The sequence below is a fragment of the Branchiostoma floridae genome, chromosome 9 (genome assembly GCF_000003815.2).
Source record: "Branchiostoma floridae strain S238N-H82 chromosome 9, Bfl_VNyyK, whole genome shotgun sequence".
Taxonomy (NCBI): Eukaryota; Metazoa; Chordata; class Leptocardii; order Amphioxiformes; family Branchiostomatidae; genus Branchiostoma; species Branchiostoma floridae.
In genome coordinates, this window is record NC_049987.1 from 1981970 (window position 1) to 2003345 (window position 21376).

At 39.8% G+C, this 21376-nt stretch overlaps 1 long non-coding RNA gene across 3 annotated transcripts; it reads left to right on the forward strand.

Annotated features, from left to right (window-relative positions):
* The first annotated feature begins 15484 nt into the window (after positions 1-15484).
* LOC118422522 lies at positions 15485-20301 on the forward strand. Of its 3 annotated transcripts, none has more exons than XR_004831919.1 (5): positions 15485-16021; positions 17168-17287; positions 18256-18697; positions 18776-18911; positions 19717-20301. It is a non-coding gene; the product is annotated as an uncharacterized LOC118422522 (long non-coding RNA). The 3 variants fall into 3 exon arrangements; XR_004831918.1 differs by having other exon boundaries at positions 18803-18911; XR_004831917.1 differs by lacking the exon at positions 18256-18697 and having other exon boundaries at positions 18803-18911.
* The last annotated feature ends 1075 nt before the right edge of the window (positions 20302-21376 follow it).

Here is a 21376-nt window from a genome sequence, read left to right on the forward strand (position 1 = left end):
TGTTGCTATCTGGGCAAGCCCGTCGATTCTGTCTCCTGTTTGTGACAACATGATGACGTGAAAAATCTACAGTATCAGCATAGTAAGGCACGGGTCCGCTCTCCTCATCATCTGGTATCTCACTGTAAGTGTGTGATAGGACAGGCAGAGGGCGCTCTGCAGTGGACAAACGATCAGGGATCGTGGGTAAGGACCTACATAATGCCGCACTGCCTCGGGTGTCCTCACGAATACGCCTTACAACAGGGAGAGAAGCTGAACGTACCATACCGGCATCTGGAATCTCCCAGTATGTATGTGGGAGACCAGGCAAAGGCCTCTGAGCAGCTGCTACGTCATCTGGAATCTCGCTGTAAGTAGGTTCGATGGAATCTAGCACAGCGGGCAATGACCTACAGGAGGCTACATCAACCGACGCCATCTTGTTTGGGCAAGCAGGGAGAGAAGCCGACCTGAGCAAGCCGGGCAAGGCAACCCCAGGTGAGATTGTCCAAATGTGTGCATAGTCGCTGGCCCTATTCTCCTTAGCGCAAAAACCTGCTGAGTACAATTTCCATATCAACACCACAAGAGACAATACTACCAGGCTGACTACTGTCAAGACAACAACTAAGATGAGGTCATGATCGGTTGATGTGAGTACCTCAGGTTCAGGTGTGTTACTTACCTGGGGTGTATAGGTGTCTTGCGGATGTATAGATGTGAAATCTTTTTCTGTGTACCCAGAGTAGTTTGTCGGGCTCCTGGTCTGGTAAGTGTTTGTTTTATAAGTGGTTGGTGTTGTGTGTGTCTGGCATTGGGCCGGAGGGAGGGTGAAGAACAACTCCGTGTGCTTATCTTTGGTGAGCAGAATGCAGGTGATGTTCATTGTATTGTCATGCTGCGTGGCACCTGTATGGGTAGTGTCCTTATTGCTGCACCCAGATTCTGTAATGGAAAGTGTTTCTGTGTTTCGTGCCATGATAAATGACATGGCAACACCTTCAAAAGTTGTATTTTTAGCTGCCATGGAAACCAGTCGAAAGACCATGCTTTCCACTCGGCCAATTGTAACGGTGATTCCCCCATCGTATTCCAAAACCTGCCTGCACTGCTCAAGCGTGTTAGGGACCAATTTGTCTGTCGGAAAACCGTCAATGGCCAAGATGACTACAGGGGCATGGATGCTATGAAAACGATTCAAAGCACTGCATGATCTACCAGGCTTGAGATCAAACATCCACCCAAACGAGAGTTCGTTAGTTTTTCTGTTGTACCAAGGACCTTCCTCCTGCTTAACACAGAAGAGGAACTTGGGCACCTCAATAACCAATTTTGTTGCCTCTCTCATCAACCGATGTATACTCCACATTATTCTATGTGGCTTTGCATCATGGACAGATGACAACATGTCACTGCTGATATGGAGCCTTGTCAGCCAAGACTGTCCCCGAAACACGTTCGCATCCAGACATGAGAGACTATTACCCCTCAGGTCTAACCAGGCCAGCGGTAGGTGTTGGAATGAATTCGGGGAAATGCTACTGATCTTGTTAAACCCCAGCTTCAATACCTTGGTAAACGCCAGCCCGAGGAGCCAAGCAGGATCTACAACCTGCAACAGATTGTTCTCCAGATCAAGTTCAATTTGGCGAGTTAGGTGCGCAAAGCTCCCTGGATCTATCTGCTTGATGTGGTTGTTGGACAAAATCAGACTCAATATTGTCTCCAGACCAATGAACCAGGCCTGTTTGACATGTGTCAGCCTGTTCGAATGTAGTGACAATTTTTGGAGACTTGAAAACCCAGCGAAGGTGTTGTTCTCCACATCAGTGATCTTAGCATCTATCAAGGCTAAGGTGTTAATCACAGAATTGTGAAGCGGTGTCAGGATTTCTGTAGACAGGACATAGAATGGGTATCCTCTTATTGCGACATGTTCGGCACCAGCAATCAAAGTAAAAGGACTTCCAGAGGCAAATTCCTCTGTGTTGGGGACCTCACAAATGACACATGCATGTTTGCCAGACGTCGGAACGAACGGAATTTCCGGCTTTTTTGTGACACATTTTTGCCAATCTGCTCTCTTACATTGAGGTAAACCCGGGCTACTTAAAGCTGCGCAGGGAACTACACAAAGAAGCAATATCAATATGGCTGCGTTCTTCTTCCTACCACCGCTCACAAACATTCGGTCTGTTTACAGCTAAACCCTTTATCCAGCAAACAATTTGTTATGACTTACCTGTAGGTTGTATATCCGATCTACAGCTCTGGAAGCATTTCTGACAAGATGTCGTCAGCTGAATGTTTTTTGCTCCTCATTGATAAGGCGATCTAATTATGAATAAGTTTGTCCTGACTGCTTTTTGTCGAAAATATGTGATATTTGGGCTCATATAAGAAATGGATAAGTTTAAACTCAAGTAGTCAACCATTCATATTTTTATCTTGATAATTAGGCTCTGTTACAAATCCATTGATGTTTGGTAGCTACGGGGTTCTCGGGTGGTCTACATATTTTAAGAAATGATTCCCAGAATCAATTTTGAAAATCAAAATCAATTTTAACTCTCCCTGCTTAAAATGCGTTTTCCTTGCAGGGGAAACTACGCACATATATCAGAGCTATGAAACTTCCGCGGTGAGTTATAATTGTGAAACGTATGGCTTAGTGATCCTTAGCTGTTGAGGGCTTAAGATGTTAAAGAAGGAATAATCTAGGAGACCATAGGAGTGGAGAATCTCAATGATAAAATTATCTTCTTTTTGGAGGCCTATTGGCACGACATGGATAGTCCGATCATAGCTGTACGTTTTGCTCCATGTCCTACCTTGCTACAAGGAGCCATTTTAGGTGAACGACAGCGACAGAGCAAAAGCTCGTTGTCCAGGATGAACTACCGGCCTACTTTGAAAACTGGTGTCTGGGCTGCACCTTTGAGCTGCGTTATGCACGAAATGTAGCTTCATGTAAACCAGAAGATGCGAGACAATTTACTTGCTCTGAAATTTGATGAGTGGTTATGTTTCTCTATTTTCTCCTGCGTCATTCCTACACCTGAATATACATAGTACAATCATTTTCGAAGTGAGCTACAGCTGCCAACGTCGTGTAATTATGTTCTTTAAAATTTGTCTGGGAAAAAAGTTTCTAATCAAACGATGAAAAATTTGAAAGTCATTTCAGTTGCTACCTACACATCGAAGGATATTAATTCAATTCAATCGGTTCCTATATGCGACGTATCAATCAAAGGAAGTCAAGAAGAGTATGATTATGTTAACGTGTGTGTGTGTTTGTGTGTGTGTGTGTGTGTGCGTGTGTGGTATACCTCAAAGTCAAACCAAAATATTTATTGCACTAACAGATTTTGTAGTGCATGCTAATCATTATCATGACAAATTTATAATTGCTTCTTTCCTGGGAGTGACTCTGAAATTAATATAAGAAATGTTCTGTTTTGGCATGTAAAAGAATATGTGGCTACTATACTGTATAGTAGCTAGTGTAAATCTATATTTAAAACCTTTCAAATATCCGATTTAAGAATTATAGTCAGTACAGTACTAATATATATTGGGTGCAGAAATGTGCTAAGCACTGTTACAAGTGATATATTCTTTTGTAGGCAGCCCAGAAGTCATTCTTGCTTGCTTACATGCTTGATGCATGTTATATTCAGAAAAGCCATCTTGGAGTTGGGTGATGTTGTAATACTAAGATCATACTAATAGTTCATGTATGGTCGATTTCAGCAAAAGGTTGACATGGAAGAGTCAGTTTTTGCATGGAAAGGGAGATGGAGTTTGTAAATTTCAGCCTCTCTTGTTATTCATGATTGTCATTTTTAACATAGATACAAATGTGGCCTAGTATTATTTTGTCATCAATGAATATCTTAATCACAAGAACATCGTTAACTTCAGAATATATTCTTTGCAGTTGACCTAAGGCAGCGGTTGGACTACAGTAAGAGGCTAGGAGACTATGTGGTAAAAAACATCTATGAGAAGAATCAGGACTACACTTTCAAAAAGAAAGGTGTTGAAGACTGTCATACACAGGCATCGGGAGTTTTGTGGTGGCTAGGTGCTCCAAAAGCCTGACTTTACAGGCCAGAAAATAAAACTGCAATTGCACAGTACCGTTCAAGGTTTACAGGCTAGTAAACGAGTCCCGTTTGGAACTCTACTGTTTTCATGGTCATGTTTTCTCATTTTTGTTATGTTTTTTTAGCATACATGCTTTATATGACAAAACTACATGTAGTTTCTGTTTTGAACGTTTCAAAACTGCTGCTGCTATTTCTCTTAGACACAAGACATGTGAAAATATAAATATTAATTCATGAACATGCAACTTGAACATGTTGGCAGTAGCCCATATACTTCAGGTTAAATCCAGGTAGATCCTGATATACTGATTTTATATGACAGGCTATACTATTATGTTAATAAGGACAAGTTCCCATTGTATATCCAGTGGATCATTTTAATCATAAATATCCTGCCTACATATGTCAGAAAGAAATGCTGTTTTACAACAATATATGTGTGTCCACCAAAGTTTTCCCTGCCTATTTTTGAAAATTACACAGAAATGTAATTGTATATTGATATAATATACATGTCTTTCTTGCTGTATATCTAGTTCAAAGGAATATGAAAATAAGGATACTTAATATGTTCAAGGTTTCTATTTGGCCTGTTGTATAAAGCATGGATAGATAGATAAATTTATACAGGTGAGGTAGATAGATGTCCGCATTTGGTTGAATGCACCTGTTATAGTGCAAATAATGTGGAAGCTGTGTAACACTGTTATCAAGATTGTTTTATTTTAGCAATAAAGCCTCACCCTAATTCTAATTCTAACCCCAAGCTTAATTGGATAACCCTAACAGTAAAAAGTTAGTAGAATACAGATGTATAGATCACTCGCTGGTTTAACGTCAGATCAATTTAGCAATTGAACATGTGGTGGCGAAATATCTTATCAGGAAAATGTTCTATGTAATTAGTCTCATCTTTAGAGGTCTTATTTTGGTGACTGCACAGGCTGGAACCACGCGCCACACTGATCTCCCAAGATGATTCTTGTGGACCCAGCACGTGAACTGTCTGTAGGCTGACAGTTGTAAGATTCTGGGAGAAACAAAAATGCATGTAAATTGTAATGTTATATATTTTTTGTATTAAAAGATTGCAACAAGTACACTGCTTGCCATTTTGTTTCAGTCTGGTTATTTTCAGATCTTGGTATTGCCCTAACAGCCCCCCTCCAAACATTTGCAACTTTTCACACTAAATTGGTGGCACAAGTTATCACAAAACTGTCCATTTCTTCACACAAAAAGTACCGGAAACGAGGTTTAAAAACTTTTAGGTGCACAACATATCAGGTAATACAGTGGAAGCCGCTTAATTGCACACCCAATTTGCCAGCAAATTCCGTGCAATTATCCGGCGTGTGCGATAATGCGGAGTTGGTCATTTGGACCGCATCACCACGGTCGGAGGGGCCGAGAGGTGGCATGGGAGGTAGTACAACGCACAGTTTATTTACGTGTTACAGTAGTGCTGTACCCGTTGTGCTCCGGACGTCATATACATATCTTCATGAAACATCGTACTGCAATGCACTTGAAATCGAAAATAAAAGTAAGTTACTGCATACGTTATGTAGCTTCCTGATCACGAAACTAAAGCATTGCACCGCCGAAGGCGAGTGTTATGTCCGTCTGTAGGACCCGAGTCGCTGTGTTGTTTCCGACTGGCTGCCAAGAACATAAAACCACTGCATAAGTATTTTCCCGCGACCCTAATTACGTAATTAGACAATGGACAGATAGAGAACATTTGTTATTGAGTATGTCATAGCAAGTTGTCTGCCAAATCGTAACGCCGGCTTTGACGACCTTTAGCGGGCGGGCGTCTCTTCATGGTGCCGACCCCACAATATCGCTTTCGTTTGATCCCAATAACAATTTCATACATGTTGTCAGTATAGCGACTTCACAAAGGCCGTTATCGGCTTATTTTTACCGTGTCTGACGATTTTTAGCAAGCATTTTCAGTCAATTTGTCGACGATGTTTGACAAATTGTCGTGCAATTATCCGGCGTTGGTGATTTTTGTCGTGCAGATAAGCGAAGTCACTAACAATGGAGTGAATGGGAGACGGTTTGGGATTCCGTGCAATTACCCGAAGTGTGCGTTTATCCGAGGTGCAATTAACTGGCTTCCACTGTATTTACATTCGCCAAAAAGGTTATATTTGGGCGTGTTTAGTCGCCAGGTGACACCCTCTCTATCCAGAACCCCTTATACACATATCTCTGTGTGTGTCTGTGAACAGCATAACTTGATAAGTCTTGGATGGATCTTTAATGGTATTTGGTAGGAAATCGAAGGTCAAAGTCGATAATGGATCCCCTATCTACTTCCTAAGGTACTGCAGCGGAACTACCGTTTTTATATTTCCTATTCTGGACATGTCACGGTCTTATTTTTTCTTAAAGTTGGGTAGCTCTTGGGACAGAGAGTTAGTGCTATAAGTTTGGGTCCCCTGGCACTTTTTTTCGGAAATTGTTTCGAAGTTTAGAGGAGAATAAATCAAGAACGTTTTGACGGATCGTCATGCTGTTTTAGGTTTTGTAGGTCTAAGTGGAGCTCACGTCATAAGATACTTATTATGTAAATCAATGTCTAATTCGCGTAAGTAATGTAATGAGGAAATTTTATAAATCCCTACATTCCATGACACTTGTCACATAAGTAACTGAGAAAGACAGATTTTTTTAGGATATTGATTATGCAAATAGATACCTCATTTGCATAATTAATGACAGGATACTACAATTCTATAGTAGTAAATGATGGAAATTTTATATTTGAGGCATTACGATGCAAACTAAAGTGAAAAGTATTGAACATAAATCATTCAAACCGGCAGGGTACATCACATCTAATTTATGAGGAAACGCTACAACAGCCTTATTTGCTAAGAAATAAGCAGTTGTAATAAACTAAAAACCTATTCCCAAATCAAAAGTCACTTCATACTTGAAAAATACCTTTCGTCAGTTCGTAATAAAGCTTTTGCTGTTAACATAACCAAATTAAGAACCAGTTCACATTGCTTGGAAATAGAAAAAGGTCGGTACCGTAATATAGCAGTCAACCAGAGGCTGTTGAAGATGAGTATCATTTTCTAATGACATGCCCTACATATAGCGTAGATAGACAAAAATTAATGGATATGATCACATGTAAATCTAACACACCTTTACCAACACATGTACTTTCAATCTACTTATGTCATGTCCAGACAACATATCTTCGTATTAAGGCCAATACACATGTAATGCTCTAAAAAAGAGAGAATCTATTGTACAGTAACAGACCGACTTGTTTAACTTGCATATTACACTATGTCAATGCGCCATTTATGTTCACATCCCTATACTATACATGTATCTAGTTATAGACCTTAGACGAGTCATTGTATTGATTGACTTATCACCATTGCCTTACAATTGTACCATGTAGAAATGTCGTGCAATAAAGTACAATCATGCATTCATTCATTCATTTATTCATTTATAAGATAAGATTTTCATACTAATATAAGATTTCCATAATTTAGACATTTCACACCTTTTGTTCATCGGTACATATTTTTTCTAAAGCTACAAAATTCATCTTAGACTTGCGAGTCTTGACCATAGCATGGCCAGATCACTAGATATGGAAACCGAAAGTTCACTGCAGTACGGTGGGAAACCGATAGACGGAACAATTTTAGAACTTGACCTTTATTTTCACATTCAATGATATAATGCAAGAGGGCAGTCGAATCCATACTTTTCTTGTCGATTTATGCAGGCTACAAACAGACACACAGGCAGATAAACGGCACCGAACACATAACCTTAACCTTTACGATATTACGTTTTAACGTACTGTAAATGCATTTAAGTTCGCGGGGATTTAATTTCGCGGTAGCGGGAAAAGGGACTTTCGCCGTGGTTTTAACTTCGCGGTAGCACCATGCACTGTAGTATCTTAATGTCCTGGGAAATATTCGCGGTGGTTTTAAATTCGCGGTGAAATGGCCAACGTGAAAACCGCGAACATAAATCCACCGCGAACATTTTTGCATTTATAGTATTACGCTTGGGTTCTGTACATGTATTCGGTGCAAAGCTTTGTTGGCACTCCCCCACTCCAAAAGAGATATCCAAATGATATCAACTATGCACTCTGACAATTTTTTTTTTAATTATTTTTTTTTATTGTCAATGATGAATAATAATACAGAACAACGCAGAGCCTCCATCCCTTACATATCAAGACATTATGTACATATCATGTAGCTGTTATTATGTCATTATACTCGTTATCATTTTAGTTATCAAATCATCACATCGTATCAGTTTACCATAATATTATGTGTAACACATTATATCATATATGTAACACATTATATCATATCATTATCATAGTTTACCTCATATGTGAAAATTGGGTCATTTATACATGTCAACATTTCAAACAATTATTATAACATTATCATCATTTTAGCATTATTATGTAAATACATCGTACCATCTTATAATATTATTATTGTAACAAAATCAAATTAAACACAAGGTTCCCCACTTACCCCGATGCTTCTCCAGCTTTCCTCTCCGAGATGCAATAAGACGTTCCGTTTTTTCAAAAGTAGATATCAGTTTTTTTAAAGGCCTGGAAGTTTATTGTTTCTAAACGTCTACACCTGAAAATAAAAACTTTGCCTAACAAAATAATTAAATTTTTTAGGGGGGCGTATCTTGACATGTATCTCCAAATATGATTATAAAGGGGTTAAGGTTACAGTCTATAGAAGTTTGTACTTGTAGCCAACTCTCTACCTCATTCCAAAAAGGTACTACGTGTGGACACTCCCAGAAAACATGAATATAGGATTCTACATCATCGTGACAGAAAGAACAGGAGCTAGAATCTACCAATTTCCATATATGTAAAATTCTGTTACAAGGTAAAAATTTGTTGATTAAACTATATTGAAAATATCTAGTACCGGGATCAATAGTGCATCTATATAAATTTGTAAATACTTCCCGCCATGGTATATCTTTATCGAAATAATAAAACCAAGAAAGTCTAGTATTATGTGCAACACTGACCTCGTTCATGGACGTAAGAAAGTAGATATACATGCTTTTGTTGATCTTTATGTTTCGTAACCATTTATAATTTTTTTGAAAGGGTAGGCACACAAGGTCTTTCCGCTTCTCAGTGCTAAGTATTTTTTTCCATTTACCGGGAATAGCTGAAATAAGTTGTAGATATCTATGTTGGTCACAAGCATTTGGGTAGTTTATACTGAACTCATCATAAGACATAAAATTACCATTCGGGGATAGCAAGTCATTTATGAAATAGATATTTCTATTCAGAAAAGAAGTCATACAAACAGTTTTACCATCAATGATAATATTAGAGTTTAAACAAATTACTTGCTGTCGTATATTTGCCGGCGTCGTGGGCTGAAATTTGAACCAGACCATAAACACTTCAGAAAAAAATCCTTTTAAACAAAGGTTTTTCCCCGAAGACAGCTGGTAAAAGGGAAATAAACTATGACTAAGTTGAGGGTGGAAGACTGTTACCCAAGAGGAGAACCACTCGGGATGAGAATAAAGTTTAGGCACCCATGAAGCTTTTATAGAAGTGTTGAATGCACGTAAGTTTTTTTAAATTAAGTCCTCCGTTTTCAAATTCATTGTATAATACCTTCCGTGCAACTCGTTCCGGACCGTCGTCCCAAATAAAAGAAAATATCTTCTTTTCATATTCTTTGAAAAAGGAATCGTTAGGGGATGGTAACACTTGAAATAAATTCGTAAACTGGGGAACCACCAAGGTGTTAATAATAACAATTTTACCATACAGGGACAAATATTTATTCTTCATAGGGCGTAATAATCTATCTAGTCTTTCCATACGGGGTTCGAAATTAACGTTTGTGATTAAGTTTAAATCAACAGGGATATTGATGCCTAGAAGGTCGACATCCCCGTCAACCCACTGTATCGGTAGATGGGTGGGCAAACGAAAATTAGATAACTTCAAGGGGCCTAATCGTAATATTTTGCATTTATCTACATTTAAAGAAAGACCTGAGATGTTGGAAAAACGCTCTAAATCAGACAACAAGGCATAAAATGACTCTAACTTTGGTTCGAACGGAAAATTTGAATCGTCGGCATATTGTGATATCTTTGTAGTCTTTTCGTATATCCTTAACCCCCGTATGGAATGATTAGACCTGATCTTAATAGCAAGCACCTCCACCGCCACGAGAAAAAGATAAGGGGACAATGGACATCCCTGGCGAACTCCGCGATATAAATTGAAGGGGTCTGAAATGTAACCATTGTTTATAACGCAACTCGCTGTTTTTTTATGTAAAACCTTTACCCATTTAATTAGTTGTGGACCAAAGTTAAAGAATTCTAAACATTTAAACATGAAATCCCACCTCAACGAATCGAATGCTTTCTTGAAATCAGCTACAAATATTAACCCAGGTTTGTTCTCTTGATCGTAATGCTCTATTGTATCTAATAATCTTCTAATGTTGTCGCCTATATACCTATCCTTAATAAACCCAGTCTGATCCTCTCCAATTATGTCCGTGATTACATGTTTGATTCTAAGAGATATGCATTTTGAAAGTATTCTCGTGTCACAACCTAAAAGGGTAAGCGGGCGCCAATTTCCCATGGCGGTTGGGTCCTTGTCTATGCCTTTACTGTCTTTTTTGAGTAGCAATGAAATCAATCCTTTTCTTTGAGTTTCTGACAGATATCCATTAACAAACGAATAATTAAAACAAGTTAACATAGGCTTTTTAAAAACATCAAAAAAATTCTTATAAACTTCTACAGGTATACCGTCAAGCCCTGGTGATTTCCCAGCCTGAAATGAATATATTGCATTTTTCAATTCTTCTTCACTTACTAGACCTTCACAAAGTTGCTGTTGCTCATCTGATAAACGTTTATCGTAGTCCTCGGGGAAAAAACCATCACAATTTACATCAGAAAGAGGCATTGGAATATCTTCAAAAGAGTAAAGTGCAGAATAAAAATTAACCTGATCAGAAAGAATGTCTTTTGGGTTACATGTTACCTCACCCGAGGGCCTTTTGAGTCGTTGTATATTTTTTCTTGTATAATTACGGTGGATTAGATTTATAAAATATTTGGTGCACCTTTCCCCCAGCTCCATCCAACGTGATTTAGACCTTAACAAGATACCATTCAGACGTTCATTATATAAAGATTCTAATAACTTTTGTTTATGATTTAATTCTTCTAGTTGGGCGGGTGGGGGAGAGGCGGCACTATCAATTTGACTCTGCAACATATTAATTTGTATTGTTTCTTTCTCCAGCTACTAAATTTAATACAGTGACCACGAAAAAAGCACTTCGCCGCATCCCAAACAACTTGAGGATTTGCGGTGTTGACATTATTTTCGAAAAATTCTGACATAATTTGTTTGGTCTGTACAAGAAAAAGTTTGTCATCAAGAAGGGATTGATTAAATTGCCAGTAGCCAGGCCCTCGCGGGAAGTCCGCCGTAACAAAAGACAAGGTGATTAGATTGTGATCTGATCTTAATTTGTCTGCAATAGAACACTTATTAACTCTGTTTAATAATGAAAAGGATATCAGAAAATAATCTAGTCTACTAGCATAGAGCCCCCGACGCCACGTATATCGAACAACATTAGGGTTTCTAAAACGCCACACATCATACAAGTCAAATTTTCCTTTTAGCTCCGAAATAGCTTCTAGTGCGTTAGGGTGATAATTTCGAAGTCGAGCACCTGATCTATCCATGGCTGAATTCTGCACTGTATTAAAATCTCCCACCACAACTAAATGTTCATTACTAATCTCAAGAGTATCTATAGCTTCTTCTAATTCCTTAAAAAAGGACGGACAGTCATCATTTGGAGCATATAAGTTCGCAAGACAAAAATGTAAATTGTCTACCTCGATGTCTAACACAATCCACCGTCCACTTTCATCCGTTTTAACCTGATGAACCTGAACGCTGGCGCTACTCTTTATCAAAATAGCAACCCCTCTTTGATTTGAAGTACCATGGGAGAAGTATATTTGTCCACCCCATTCGTTCTGCCATCTTTTTTCATCTCTTACAGTTGTATGTGTTTCTTGTAGACAATATAAGTGGTAAGGTTTGTCTTTTAACCAGGTAAATAGTCCCATTCGCTTATGGAAATCCCCCAGCCCGTTACAATTGTAACTAGAAATTCGACACTCTACCTTAGACATATTCTCTGGGAGTTTAAACGTCTCGGAGAGGAAGCTTGGGTCAGGTCATCGGGGCACAGGATTCTCTCTGGTGATACTGCTGGTACATAACTATAAGTAAAATAAACTAGGGGAACCGTCAAACATAAACATAAAATGGTAAAGCATAATTGAATCAGAATATAAATAATGATAACAAAATGACGGAACAATTCGTACCATAATTCAAGTGAACTCAAATGCAAACTAAGAAATACGTAAACATAAGTAGTGCATCGGTGTTTACCAAATGATAGTTCCATAAAGTATGTAATCAGATTGACAAAATGATACGCAACATAATTTTCTGTTACAAAACATAAACTAATTGTGAACAGAAAGTAATCAAACTGATCAAATAAGTAAGTCATATCCTTCCTATTGAAACTTAAATCAAAGACTGAGTTCACGTCATATTTCGTCTTAATAACAATTTCTGTGGCTGAATCTTTGCATGATTTAATGGAGGCTCTGTGACAATAAAAACAACACAAAAAATAACAAAGAACAACAAGTTTCCTTGGCTGACCCATTTGCCATAAAGAGGACAGCGCTACCCTAGGCTTACATGTTAACTGAACAAGTCAATCGATAGTAAGTAGAAGATCCATGTTTCAAATGATTTCTTTAATTCACAATATATAGATGAACTTGATAGGATGGGAATGTATCGCATGTAAAACAGTCAGCCGCTTCTACATCACAACAGAGTCCAACAGGGGAAGAATCCATCTCATTAGCATAACAAAGCTAGAAACTCGTGTTTTAGACAGGTGAGGATTCTTCCCGTGGAGATCGAGAAAGACTTGTGGATTTCGTAAAACGGCAATTTGACAAAAAAGTCAAAAACAAACTTAAGTGAGTTCTTCGACAGAATCAATACTTTTGGTAGTTTTATCAGCCAGAGTTACCATGATTCTACAGTTGGCATCCACCCATGCGTCCTTGATACGACCATTCTTCTTGGCAGTAAACGCCGCTGAGAAGATCGTCATATTCTCTCTGGTAAGATCAGCTAAGACCAGGAGGGGCCTGTCGTGTTCATCCCGTTTACCCTTGAGTTTACTCCGTGCGCGAAACACGCGGTTCCGGTCCTGCCAGGATACAAACTTGACTAGCATCAGCCGCGAAGCGTTCTCCTTCCTAGTGCCGACTCGGTGCGCTCGGTCGATGCACTGTGGTTGTAAATCCAGGCCCAGTTTCACTCTGCAGAAAGTCACTACCTTGTGTACACACATCTCTCCCGTTTCCTTGTCGACCTCAGGAATGCCACGAATGCGCAGACTATTTCTGCGGGAGTACTGCTCCAAAGCGTTAATTGAGTTACTCACGGCCTTTGATGGGAGGGGGGTCGTCTCCATGTTCTGAATTTTACCTTCCACGGTCTCCATTCTCCTTTCCAACTCCCCCTGGCGTTGAAACATCCGTTCTAAATCTTGGTGCAAAGACTGTACGTCCCTCGCAGTTGCCATGTCTTTGAGTTTTTCATGGACGGGTTGTAGTGCAGCTTCTATGGTGACTTTTATCTCGCCCAACATTGAATTTCCTGCCATTGTGCGCTCACCGGTTAAATGTCCAGAACTTTCCAAGTCGTCGCTTCCAGAACGTCTTTGACGCTTCTTAGACCGTGTTCTAACCATTAACCATCCGTCTGTAGACATTCAATGCGTCGATAAGCGTTAATAACGGATCAGTAAGCGATAGGGTCGGAGCACTGAAAACTCGCTACTGCACCCCGGCCGCCATCTTGAAAAACAATTTTTGTTTTAGTGCTTTACCTTTATAACCCTTATAACCCGCGGCAATACAGGAAGAATAATGCTAGGCATTATAAACATTTAGATCTCTCTCGTATTGATCATTAATTGTTTATTCTGCGATCTATGCTGTACGCTTCATGTACTATACCAGCCAAGTCTATACAATAGTCTACGTAAGTCTAATCAAGTTTTTTGTCTCAGTTAGATTGTAGATACACTGTACTGTTGACAGACGGAATTACGGTCAGTATAAACAGTTACTAAGTAACACAACATGTCTACTGTATATCATTAAACCTCAGGGAATCGGCAGCGTCTTGAGCAGTTCAAACTTGGCGCTCTACCAATTACTCATAGCTCATCTCACCAGCTATTGGTCGATGCCACATTTAAATGAACTTCCAAATATGGTCAAGTCACATGTCCTATTCCTAAAATAGCCTAGGGGCCTGGTAACACCCAAATATGACCCGAATACAAAATGCGCCATTTGGTCTATCCTTAGTGTCTGTTTCAAATCGTTTCAGTGTCTTCTTTCCAGTGTCCGGCAAAGTAAAAACCGACTTAAAGAATATCTTAACGTGACCACCTTTTCATTAGGCATTTTGCAGTACACAAAAGAGGTGACAGACATCAACCCATTTTAGATTGAAGACATTTGGAGAAAGAACATTTATGGGTTCCTGCGAACTTGCGAAAAAGTCTACAAAAGAATGACACGATCAAACTATATTTCAATACACAGTATATTTTGCGGCGCGCGGGTAGTTGTGAACTTGAGAATATAGCTACCCAAGAATAATCAAAATGTCTTCTTCTACGGTCACATTTCCCCCGGGCCCTGTCGGGAAGTTACCGGAAACAAAAGTAAAGCTGTTTATCAAGGAATACGCTCAAACTAAACTCATGGCTTATTTGACGTTTTGTGTGTGTGTGTGTTCTTTGGCTCCTTTATGATTATATCATACTTTAACGGTTCGTTCCAAGGTCTGCTTTACTATTCTCCAAGTAGAGGTTTGGTCGCGGAGATAGTTGTGATCTTGTGGAGTACCGGGAGTTTTATTTGCTCCCTCCGTACAAATTTCGACTTCTACCATGATACGACTACTCCGCGACCCAACCTCTGCTTGGAGAATACTGTAAATGCATTTAAGTTCGCGGGGATTTAATTTCGCGGTAGCAGGAAAAATGACTTTTCGCGGTAGATTTAATTTTGCGGTAACACCATAGACTGCAGTCTAATACTATAATAGAAAAATGTTCGCGGTGGTTTTAAGTTCGCGATGAAGTGGTAACCGCGAAAACCGCGAACATTTCTGCATTTACAGTAATGTGTCACGAGATAACATCGTGATAGTCACGACCAGGTCTCCCCTGTGATGATAACCATATGGACAGGGGTCGGGTCACACGGCCACGCCACGGTGGCAGTCAGGAGAGGACACGACGTGGGAGAGGACAGAGTAAAGTAGGGTAGAGTACAGAGGGCTGAGAAACAGAATGAAGTTGAATTTATCAACTATATGGCTGTCACCTGTATTTGAACGTGCACGTGACATTCTGGTAGTGCAGCTGGGGTGGAGATGAGGCAAGTTCAACCAAGATAGAGATGGGAACTGGGAGATCGAGAGAACTGAGGACGTGGCAAGGCTACTGCAGTACTGGACCTGTGAAGTGTGATGGGTGACGCGCGGGGCAAGGAGGCAGAAAGAACACATATAAAGATGCCTGCCGATCCCTGACCCTGAAGAGAACGCCAGCCCGGAGTAATCTTCCATGACCACTATATAGACACTCGGGGAGCGAGACAAGATGCGGCGGGTACGGGCGGTGGAGGGCTAAGTGGGAAAGACATCTCAAAACTACTCGTCAGAAGGAAAGGTAGGTGGACCGTGTTGTGGATACCTGTCTTGTACTGTTGTGTACTTAACGTTACTTTACTTCATTGTAGTCTTAAATTTTTCGACACTTAGTTATGTGATTGTGACCCGGAGGTCTGAATATCGGGCAGCGATCCACCATTTTGAAAACAGGTTTAAGTTACGTAACGTTTGCGTTAAATTTTTTGTACTACCATAGTTTATGTTCAAGTTCATGTTTATGTATCTGTTCACCACGTAAACTGTTGTGTAGTTTTCTTCCTGCCACATGTCTTCTTCGGATTGTTTTGGTGACGTATTGTGAGAGAGAAATCCGCATAGTGTAGAGCTATATTTGTCGCAGCGGATTTCCGAGAAGTCTATGTAAAATGAATTCCAGATGTGGCACAGCGTAGGGAAACGTGATGCCTTCTGATTGGCCCAGGCAACGTGGTCCGAGACGAGACTTATCGTAAACTTTCTACTTTCTAATGTTGTCCGTTTAAGGAGATCGGTATACCTATATATATCTCAACTATTTCATCCACCCGTTCCTTCCCAGATTTTTGTGCCCACAAGCTTCCTAACAATGCAACAATTAGACTACTTATTCATGTTGAATAGCATTGTCAAGTGTAAATCAAACCAAGGAGGTTAAAATAATGTTAATCTTTTTGATAAAACCTGATAAATCTATGTAACAAAGCGTTTTGGGTGACGCCTAAGCTTACTTGGTGTTGCCTGGAAAGTAATAATCACAATGGTTTGAAGTTTGGCTGACATTTATAAAAGGTTTTACATGCCCCGAAATTCGAGCTGTACATTTCTGCGTGAGGCATCAAACTTATTGATCACCCCTTAAGATTTATTGATGAGTTGCTGTCTATCCTGGTCCGTTGTGCGAACTAGTTTGTTAATTGTAAAATCGACTGATAAAAAAATGATAATGACTTACTAAGAAAAATTTACAATTTACGTTGCTCTTTCCGGTTATCATATCTGTTATCTTGCCAATGTGCAAGAGGACGCCGATAATTTGGTTAACGTTTCATCCACCTGCCTTGATGTTCCGCCGGGGTTCCCGGCCTCTCCAAATATTCTCTCCGGTTATACTGTCTAGTACATTGCAGTAAACGGTCAGCTATTTCTCCATCTTTCCCGCCGGCAGTCGCAACGCCACAGGGGTCCGAACAGTCTATGTGGTGACCATCTGAGACGGTGGTGACTCCCAAGTGATGAAGGAATCGTCTAAGCAGTTTGGGTCAACGTCCTTTTGTATGTCATCGAGGTAAGTCAACATCATGATTCAGTGTGTCGAGTAACCACATTCAACTTTGTATAACTTCAGGCAATTAGGCTGATATAAATCTGACCTAATCAAGTGGCGGGATACATAAACAGTATCTCGCACCGTACAACCACCCAACTCTTCAGTTCAAGAAGGAAACCGGCTGCAAAAGGGCCTCAAGCTACATAACTTCCGCTTTAATTCTCTTTGTTCAAGTACTTTCTTTTCCGTGTGATTTTGCTCTTGTGGTTATAACTTTGTGCATGATGAATGCATGGTTACTTGTGTAAATTACGACAACTTTTCGTGAACGGAAAACCGTGTACGGATCCGGAGAACCTTGTCTGTGTTTTTCTTTATCGTAGCTGTACCAGTTAATTAGCGTTAATTAGCTTAACCAACATGGGATTAAGTGATTGACCATTGTTTAACATGTCCAAACATACCACTCTTTACTGTAACTTAGTGTAAGAAGCAAACTTTTATCACAAAACGTCGACCAACAGCCGTTGCATGCACAAGAGCCTTTTTGAAAAATCGACATCTTGTTTGAAGGACTTATTTACTTCTGAAAATAAGACGATATTTCATACCAAATTTATCAAGAGACTCGATGATACAGAAAGATTTGAATATAATATTATCTTAAGATTGTCATAAAGTAATGTAATAAATCCCACAATGCAAGGGTAGGTAAATATATGAGATACTGCTTTGTATCAGAAAACACAGTTTCAGATTGTTTTCAGGGACTACACAGGTCAACTTCTGGTCATTGTCTCGAAGGAAATTCTACATAGATCCCTCTGAGTTAGACCCACATGATAGATATTTTTTTGAGATCAGGCCGGGGGTTTGACATCCATGCTATGCTAGCCCATATTCATAGGATATGAAATCTTATTCTATACCTCTATTTTTGTAGTCGTCAAACTCTCTCTTAAATTAAAACTACGCTTTTACAACAGCAACGTCCTGTCTACACTCCTCTACGGCTCTGAATCATGGAATTTGAAAACCAGCCATGAGAAGAAGCTTGACGCCTTCGACAGCAAGTGCGTGAGGAAGATCTTGGGTATTAAATGGAGTGACTTTGTCTCAAACAAAGACATAAGAGCACAAACAAGACAACAACCAGTGTCCTCCATCATATGCAAACGACGGTTGAGCTGGCTAGGACATGTGGTCCGACTCCCACCCGAGAGATTTGCTCACCAAGTTCTCCAGTGGAAACCTCAAGGTCGGAGAAGGAGGGGCCGTCCTAAGATGAACTGGCAGCAGACAGTTGACAGAGATCTCCTGCCAGCAGGCAAGAGATGGAAAGATGTGTGGAGACTGGCTGCAGACAGGGCGTGCTGGAATACTCTAACTGCCTCATGCGTCGCACGAAGTGGGAGCTACTAAGTCTAAGTAAGTCAACATTGTAATGTGCTGATTTTCCAGCCTTTCCAAATATACTCTCCAGTTGAATATCCCAGTAACGGTCAGCTGTTCCCACTTCGTCCCTATCCGCAGTTACAACGCCGCAGGGATACGTACTTGACGATTACGTCAGACGTTGGCGATTCCAGTAGGTCAATCATCGAAGCAGCTGCGGGTCAACGTCTTTCGGTATGTCGTCAAGGTAAGTAAGCACGATGTTCCAATGCGCCGAGTAACCAGAGTTCAACCTAGCACAACTTTAAGTCTGGGGCACAACCCACCGTACGTGCAATTTGTCCGTACGTTTTTTTTTGTGGAGGCCACGTCCGCCACGTATTCCTGAAAACGCTGAGGCTGTACATGGCAGGTGCGTCGCCCGTACTGGCACGTACGGAGGGCGAATCAGCAGCCGAACGCAGAGAAAGTTCTGCATGAACTTAAATATCTACGGCGTGTCTGCGTGCTCCAAAATCCGTCGGATTCCCTACGAGCTCGTACGGAGACGGTACTTACCACTTACGGACACCAAAAGATTGCCCACGTTTGGGCACGTAGACAGCACGCACTTGCACGTACGGCGGGTTGTGCCCCATGCTTAAGGCAGCTAAGTCAAGCAAAATCTGTACACTACATTTCGGCTGACCAGGCATAATTAAGCTTACCTCACTCATGAATACCGAAGACAAATTTCAATTTCTACAGTGTTTTCTGGTTGCGAATTGACAAGAAAGAGAATTGTTTTTGTACTTCAATTTTAACCTTTGTTCTTTGCGTGCGTTCTGTCTACGTACAGCAGCTTCTGAGATTAACATTTAGCTAACTGTGACGACCATCCATGTGGTGACTTAATCCATGTAGAACACCAACAGACGTACAGCGATAGTAGCAAATTTATGAGGGTGATTTTACAATAATTCATTATTGCTAGCATCACTATTATATTACTATAGTATAAAACTATTACATAAAACGGCTAAAACTGTGTTCTCTCGTGATCTAATGCACAGGCCAACCTACCGGACAAGAACGACGACGTGTTCCTGACAGACGTATATCATGTCCATCAGGACGACACATTCCCGCCACACCCAACATAGAGACTCTTACCGCCACAAGGGAAGTAGATCGAGTCCCTTCACGAAAAGTGGCCATCGCTGAGAGGAGCCAGAATAAACGTTTGTGCGCTTGAAAATTTTGAACAGAAGGGGGCACATAACATCCAGAACAGCGCCATCGACAGAAGGAAGGCAACATGAGGGAAGTAGAGGCCAGTAGCAGAGCCAAGACGTGTAGCCGATAGATTGCGATCATACTTGTACATGTATAGAAAACCTGACATGACACCAGTTATAGAATTCACGGATTGACTAATAGATTGACTGTTTATATATCACAAATATGTATTTTAGTGTATACATTGTGGTAGTTTATTTTATATGTATATCAATGGACATTAGATGAAATAACCGTTGTTTCGCGGAGTGACCTGTCTGTTTGAAACACCAAAATTTGAACACGAGATGTAATGTATTTGTATGACAGAGGGTCAGAGAGTACAGTTCAGAAGAGAAAGACCGAGGTTAGCGAGGTCAGCATTACCTCTTTTTTTTTCACTGTATTACACTTTTATAAGGTGGAATAGACTTATTAGAGATGTTTACAAGCAAAAATAATGATATCCCACCTTTTTTCGACTTTTAATGGTAAAAGTTGTTAGGACGCTCAGAACAGCTCAAAAGGGCCTAAATCATCACTTTTAGACGAAATTACGGGGTGTAATGCATTACCAATGGCATTTTTTTCAAAACTTTTTTTTCACTGTATTACACTTTTATAAGGTGGAATAGACTTATTAGAGATGTTTACAAGCAAAAATAATGATATCCCACCTTTTTTCGATTTTTAATGGTAAAAGTTGTTAGGACGCTCAGAACAGCTCAAAAGGGCCTAAATCATCACTTTTAGACGAAATTACGGGGTGTAATGCATTACCAATGGCATTTTTTTCAAAACTTTTTTTCACTGTATTACACTTTTATAAGGTGGAATAGACTTATTAGAGATGTTTACAAGCAAAAATAATGATATCCCACCTTTTTTCGATTTTTAATGGTAAAAGTTGTTAGGACGCTCAGAACAGCTCAAAAGGGCCTAAATCATCACTTTTAGACGAAATTACGGGGTGTAATGCATTACCAATGGCATTTTTTTCAAAACTTTTTTTTTCACTGTATTACACTTTTATAAGGTGGAATAGACTTATTAGAGATGTTACAAGCAAAAATAATGATATCCCACCTTTTTTCGATTTTTAATGGTAAAAGTTGTTAGGACGCTCAGAACAGCTCAAAAGGGCCTAAATCATCACTTTTAGACGAAATTACGGCGTGTAATGCATTACCAATGGCATTTTTTTCAAAACTTTTTTTTTCACTGTATTACACTTTTATAAGGTGGAATAGACTTATTAGAGATGTTTACAAGCAAAAATAATGATATCCCACCTTTTTTCGATTTTTAATGGTAAAAGTTGTTAGGACGCTCAGAACAGCTCAAAAGGGCCTAAATCATCACTTTTAGACGAAATTACGGGGTGTAATGCATTACCAATGGCATTTTTTTCAAAACTTTTTTTTTCACTGTATTACACTTTTATAAGGTGGAATA